Raw genomic sequence first — 6,562 nt, 5'->3', positions numbered from 1 at the left:
AAATAAAATCAACAACGTGAAATTTGAATGCAAAAAAATAAAACATACCTATTGTTCAGTAGATTTTCATTATTCATAGTTTATAAGATTTGTTATAATTTATTTATTTATATGTAGAACAGTAGTTTAATCTCAGATACAATGTTGTTAAATAATAAAGATTTTAATATATCAATATTCATTGCACTGTATCTCCTCTTTTAAAGTGATTGTGATTGATTGATTTATTGATTCACCCTTTTTTTTTGCAGTAGACATTTTTTCTTAAACTTACATATAAAACTTGACTCATCTTAGAGCTCCCCCCATGCTAATTTTTTTTTTTGTCAATTTATACATAGAAAATCGACTTACCACGGATTTGCCCCCTCCACTTAAAAAAAAAAATTAATGTTTAATTTTATTTTTAATTTACGCTTAAAAATAATTGCGTATCATGTTAAAAGAACATGGTGTTGTTCCCCCCCCCCCCCCCCCCCCCCCGCGCATGTAATAAATGGAAGTGAAAATAAAGAAACCATTGAACTGCTAAAGAGCTGAAGGATTAGAATTTTCATTATTTTTTTTTCTTTTTGCTTGCAAAGATTTTTTGGATGAGGCTGCCATCCACCCACCCACCCCCTTTAAAAAAAAAGTCGCTGCTACGTATAACGTTACGTTTCAGGAAATTACCGTAATTATAGTGAATAAAATAAATGTGAGCATTCATCCAAATTAGTGCAATTTACAACTGTTTCCTTTATCTGAAGAAATGTCCTTATTCGTCAGCTGTTCTTTAGCTTAGCCTTTGCAAGATTTTGAGACGATTTTGGTCATTTCAGCAGATTTACAATAACTTCAATTAGAGTAATTTCCCCTTATCAGTGCTTATTGTGACGTCAAAGCTGACGTTGGTTAAGTGTCGTCTTACTCTTTAAAACTCCCCTGAGAAATAAAAGTATGCGAAGTATACTGTTTTATTTACTTAAAAAGCATGATGTTTATAAAATTACACATCTCATAAGCTTTTCAAAGGTTTTACTTTGATTCTCGAGAGAACGTGATGTTGGAACGTGAGGTTGAAAACCATTGGTGCTATGAATTGTGGGTCAAAATTTACTGACTCCGAAAAAATATATCGGATCAATGTGTAAACGTTTGTGACGTCACACGATTATTTTTGATTGAGAGTGTACTGAGGTGAACTTTAGAGGTAACATTGACTGTATGTCGCTTACATCGTTATTGTTTTTACTGTCTAAATTTGTCTTGCTGATTCTCGTGAGAGTGTGAAGTGATAAAAATTGCCATGATTACAAGGAACTACTGGGACGATTAAAACGATGCATTACTGGTCCGATTTACTGACGCCAAAAAAATCCGTTGAATGAATGTGCAACTATAGTCCGAATTTTCTATTCACACACGCCTTGCCGGTAGAGCTCGCTTCGCGCCGGCGCTACGCGCCGGCGAGCTGCGCTCGCTATAAATTGCAAAAATTAAGTGCTAATTCTGTGTCAAATTTGAGTTATTACGAAAATAATAATAAAGGAAATGGGTGTTTCAATCAGTTTAATAGCTTCGGGTTCGGCATCCGGTAATCCGGCATCCGGTAAAATGGGTAAGCAAGACTTGGTCTGGGCAAAACAAAGATTGGCAGATATTAATCTGCCAATCTCATTAAAATATCAGGATATTTGATGGACTAGTATATTTGTATTCGCTGTAAATATTGCTGCAAAATAATGCGTATTTGGAATTGACGATTGTCGATCTGCCTTGGCTTTTATTTTGCCACGGCCCGGGTTTGCATACCCATTTTACCTAGACTCGTATTCCATACATCTAAAACGAGGTTCTTTGTTTAAAGCAGCCATGACATTATAAGAAAAAGGGTCGATCTGACTATGATGAATTTGCTTGTTGTGCAACAGTTCGCGTATGAAGGGAAATTTTTGAAACATGCAAAACATATCGTTGCCGATTTTGTGAAGTAAATTGAGGCTAAATATTTCAATGCGTTGACAGTTTTCACACATGACGTTGGTGTTAGCTTGTTCCGATTTTCGTTTCGTTTTCATTATTTCTGCTTGTAACCTGGGAACAATCGTCTGTATTATTTCATGATTTTTACGAATCAAATCAAACAGAGACTTTGGTAAATCAAACAGTTAACTGTTTACCTGCGCAAATTAAGCAAAATCTGATGTATCAAAAAATAATGAAATACAATTCATTCTACCGGTAATTCGATCGGCATTATCTTTTGCGTAATGGTAGATTAATGCAATAGGTTTTGTTGCGATGCTCGGCATTTTCTCGAGTTTATTCAATTTAAATAAAGTTTGACATTGCTGACGGAAATATGTAGGTATATACATGTATCTATATGATTCATTTCGAAAAAATAAATTGTGTTCTTTATTTGTTATAGTGAATGTTTCTTGTGTTTAATTGTTTTCAATTTCTATTTACTAACCATATTTGAGTGTTAAGCTTCAAATTATAAGCAAGATACAGAGATTTGCTCACAATTCTATGTTTGTACACAGATCTTAAAAACTAAAGATTAAAAAAGTAAAAAAATTGTCAATATTTATTGAGAAAATTTTCAAAGTCTGTTCGTTCAGAAACCAACTTTAACATCTTATTGTATTGTAAACTTAACATTTTTTCGTCATTATTACTCCTACTGTACATGTGATCCTTCACTGTGTTTGTGTACATTTGTATAAACTGATTTTGAACCTCAAATACCAGTGAACTGGTATTGAGTGAATAAAACTGAGAATATAAAATCTTAGGCCATTCTTTTTTTTCCATTTTAAATGCTGAATAGGAAATACCAAGTTAAAAATCATAAGCTGAATGTAATAAACTCATGTGAACAAAATATGAATCAAACCTAGGCGAACTGTGAGCTCTGTATCTTGCTTATAATTCTACAATTGACGCTGAAATTTTGGTTGAACATTAGAAAATCTCTATGAATTAGAGTATGTTAAATACTTGTACAAACAAAATAAAAGAATGATACTGTGAAATCATTAGATTTCGTGGTGGCTCATTTTTCGTGGAAGTCTTGGGTACCTCTCATCCACGAAATAACATCCTTCACGAATTGATGAATTAGGGTAATAAAGTCATATTCCCTTTTGTAGATATATATGAAAACACGAAATTACGTCCCCACGAATCTGTAAAATTTAAGTCATCCACGAAATTGGCCCCCACGAAATTTAATGATTCCACAGTATTCTGTATATATCTACTCTCCCTCTCTTTATACAATAAATAATGTGAAATCTACATCAATTTTGATAGTTTTTCAGACACGAGTAAATAAAAACGACATCTTTAAAACAGTTTCCATATTTCTGACACATTTCTGTTGCGGGGATAAAGTAATTATCGCTATTCCTAAGAATATCACAGCGGAAAATTATCCTGGTTTGTACGCGAAGTAAATAACAGTCATTTAATTATAATGGAGAAGACAAATAAAATTTTTGAATGTTTTTAATTTGAGAAATTGAGCACATTGAGGTACAATTTTCTTCTTCACATCTATACATGTAGGGTTTTTAAAATAAAAAACAATAACTATTATTTTTTTTAAAACAATAACTAGTAAGTACTGAGTAGTTGATGAAAAAAATGTACCTATATGCACTCATATATTTTGATCGCTTTACAAAGTGGGGGGGGGGGGGGGGGGGCAGAACGAAAATATAGGGATCTGGAAGTTAACAACTTAACAGTATACCTCTACCAAATGTTTAGTTTTATATCTTGCGTAGAATTTTCTTATTCTGGTAAAAAATAGTATTTCATGAAGGTACAATGTCAAAGATTACATGTATACAAAAAAAAGTGTAAAATTCGAATACTTTACAATATTTATTTTTTGTTTTTCTACCGAGGGACCATATGGCACAATATCTTTTGAACGCCCATTGTTGCTCAGGTGAGCGATGTGGCCCCATGGGCCTCTTGTTACTTATGTAGGAGGGATTTTGAAAAACCACATAACGCCATCTTGACTTCTAGCAAGACTTCCAAGATTTTTCTATTTTATGCTCGTCTCACTGTTAAGTGTACATTGTTTCAATTTCCAAAGAAGTACAGGTAATAAAATGTTCTCCGTTTGTTGAATTCATCCCTGAAAATGAGCTCTATCTATGGCATGTTCCATCCAAATTCCTCTTCGTTCTTCGTAAGGTATTAAAATTATTTGTACATTGTCATTAAATTTAACGCTTTTTTTGAGACAGTCACTTTTAGGTTTCATCTCTGGTATGTTTTAAACTGTGGAAAGTATTTTTGTGGCATAACACGTCTTTTTAATAAGTATTCTTCAGATCCCCAAAAGTCAGCTATGGAATATCCTTTTTTCATTTTGTCTTTAAAATCAGCTATGCAGTCCTCTTTCTTGTCAAACCATTGACCCTCTTGCAATGTCCATTTCTTCTCGTTTCTTCTTAAAGAGTTCCACGCTAAAACTTTCCATTTGTATTGACTTCCCTGGGTTTCCATTTTTTTTTAAATCTAATGTTAGCATCCCCCGTTTTTATAGGATGTTCATTGGGTGTAACTTTACACACCCATTTTATTGATAGGGCACCTCTGATATCTGTCATTTGGGTGTAACATTACACACCCGTTTGGTGACCTCTATTATGACCCATGGGCATACCCTATGACCTCAGTGACTGTAGACCCACCCTTTAACTGTGACCCACATTATGACAAATGGGTGGAGTCTGGAATACCCTATGACGTCATCATGACTGCAAAGTGACTGTATACTGTACTATATACTACTCTCCTCTTTGAATAAAATCGGTCTTTTATTTTTGCAATTTATATTTGCCTCAACATACGAATGCTCTGTGCCAAATTTGGTTGAAATTGGTTAAGCGGTTTTAGAGAAGTTTTTAAGGACGTTGAAATTAAATTTGTATATTTTACAAGAATCACCATGAATATTTTCAATATTATTTATCATCTATAGATATATTATCCTAATTAATAACGTACATAATTAATGCTGCGAACGAAGGCATTGGTTAGTAGCTCTACTTTGATTCATCTTTTTTATAGTTTTACTTGCAAGTGCATGCACACAGGTTTATAAGAGAAAGCTCTATGTTTTTTTTTTTAAAATGACAAGACATACTCCTGATAGAAAGTAATGCAGACTGGAAAATAATTTTAAAACAAAAATTCCATTACACACGCTTGAACGGGGAAGGGTCGTTGATTCACGATCATATTTTTGTTAAAATATCAAAAGTAATAATAACTTGTAAAAATATCAACTATGTACATGTATTTGTAATCAACTCTATACTTTGAAATAACAGACTGCAAATATCATAAAAATGTTGTTGTTTTTTTTATTTATACGTCGATTTTTAAAGAGTTGGCGGAGTTCGCTGTACATTCAGATATTTAAAAATTTGACTAACAAATTGTAATACATTTTAGGCAAAACCTGAGAAGCCCAGGGCAACTGTGTTTGACGTTGGACAACCCTCAGCTGTACAACCTGCAGTGCCGGAGCCGGGGCCTGCTGATCAATCGACCTGTCAGACTGATGAAGCCCCGACGGCGTCAGCTGCTCCGCCAATCTGTGAACCACGAACGCCATCCACTCCAGTTCAGGGCACCACTCCCGTACGGTTCCGTCCCTACCGCAACTCCACTGCAGAAGGCGCTGGAAGTTCCTTTCAACTGGCCTTGATGAGGGAAATGTTGGAAATGCGTCTAGTCATCGACACCCTGACGAAGAAGTCGGATGCTGTCAACCGCCGCATTGCATCGTATGAGGCCACACAGAAGACTGCTCTTGAACACCAACGTCTTGATCGACATCGCAAGGAACATCCGAAGCAAGCGCCAGGATCCTATCGCTCCAGTGGCCGTGTCGACAACCATCTCGCTGGACGACATACCCGATGAATACGCGATCAATGTTGAGGAACTGCGCCAGATAGTGAGGGATTCCCGGCACACCAGTAACTTCGCCGTTAACCTCTGCAGAAAACTGTGGCCGGAACTCTACGGCGAAGGAAACCTTCGGTTTTCCTACAACTGGTACGGTGGTGGCAAACACAACAAACAGGAGCTTGACCGTGTTAGGAAAGGCGTGGTGAAGACGTTTGTGTGTTATTTCTACCCTGAAGTGAAGATTCGTGGAGAAAGAGGATCGTCACTCGTATCAACGAGTCCCTACGACGTAATGACAAGCGTTCCATGAAGAACACAACCGTCATCAGTGACATTCCTACCCCTTCTTTGGAACCCACATGTGATGACGATGTGTTTGCATTTACTGACTTGTGAAGTGCTGCGTTGAAAACTGACTGTATACATTTGGTACATTCAACTTCAACTTTTGTACTTGTCAAGCATTTGTTCTTGTGTAGTAGCGTTTTCTTTATATATATGTATAAATGAAAACTCCACGTCTAAGGTTTGATGGATTTATTATAATTTCATTATGAACCCTGATTATGGATCAGGGTTCCAATTAGGTGCATGGCTCGATTAATGGGCGAAAATACTGAATGTGATAGGT

General features: G+C 35.6%; 1 pseudogene; it reads left to right on the top strand.

Moving 5' to 3' along the window:
- The first annotated feature begins 4,678 nt into the window (after window positions 1-4,678).
- LOC128174736 (uncharacterized) lies at window positions 4,679-6,327 on the top strand (annotated as a pseudogene).
- Window positions 6,328-6,562: the final 235 nt, after the last annotated feature.

The sequence above is a fragment of the Crassostrea angulata genome, chromosome 2 (assembly GCF_025612915.1).
Source record: "Crassostrea angulata isolate pt1a10 chromosome 2, ASM2561291v2, whole genome shotgun sequence".
Classification (NCBI taxonomy): domain Eukaryota; kingdom Metazoa; phylum Mollusca; class Bivalvia; order Ostreida; family Ostreidae; genus Magallana; species Magallana angulata.
The sequence above is the reverse complement of the archived record's forward strand: the minus strand, read 5'-3'. Positions and strand labels throughout refer to the sequence as shown.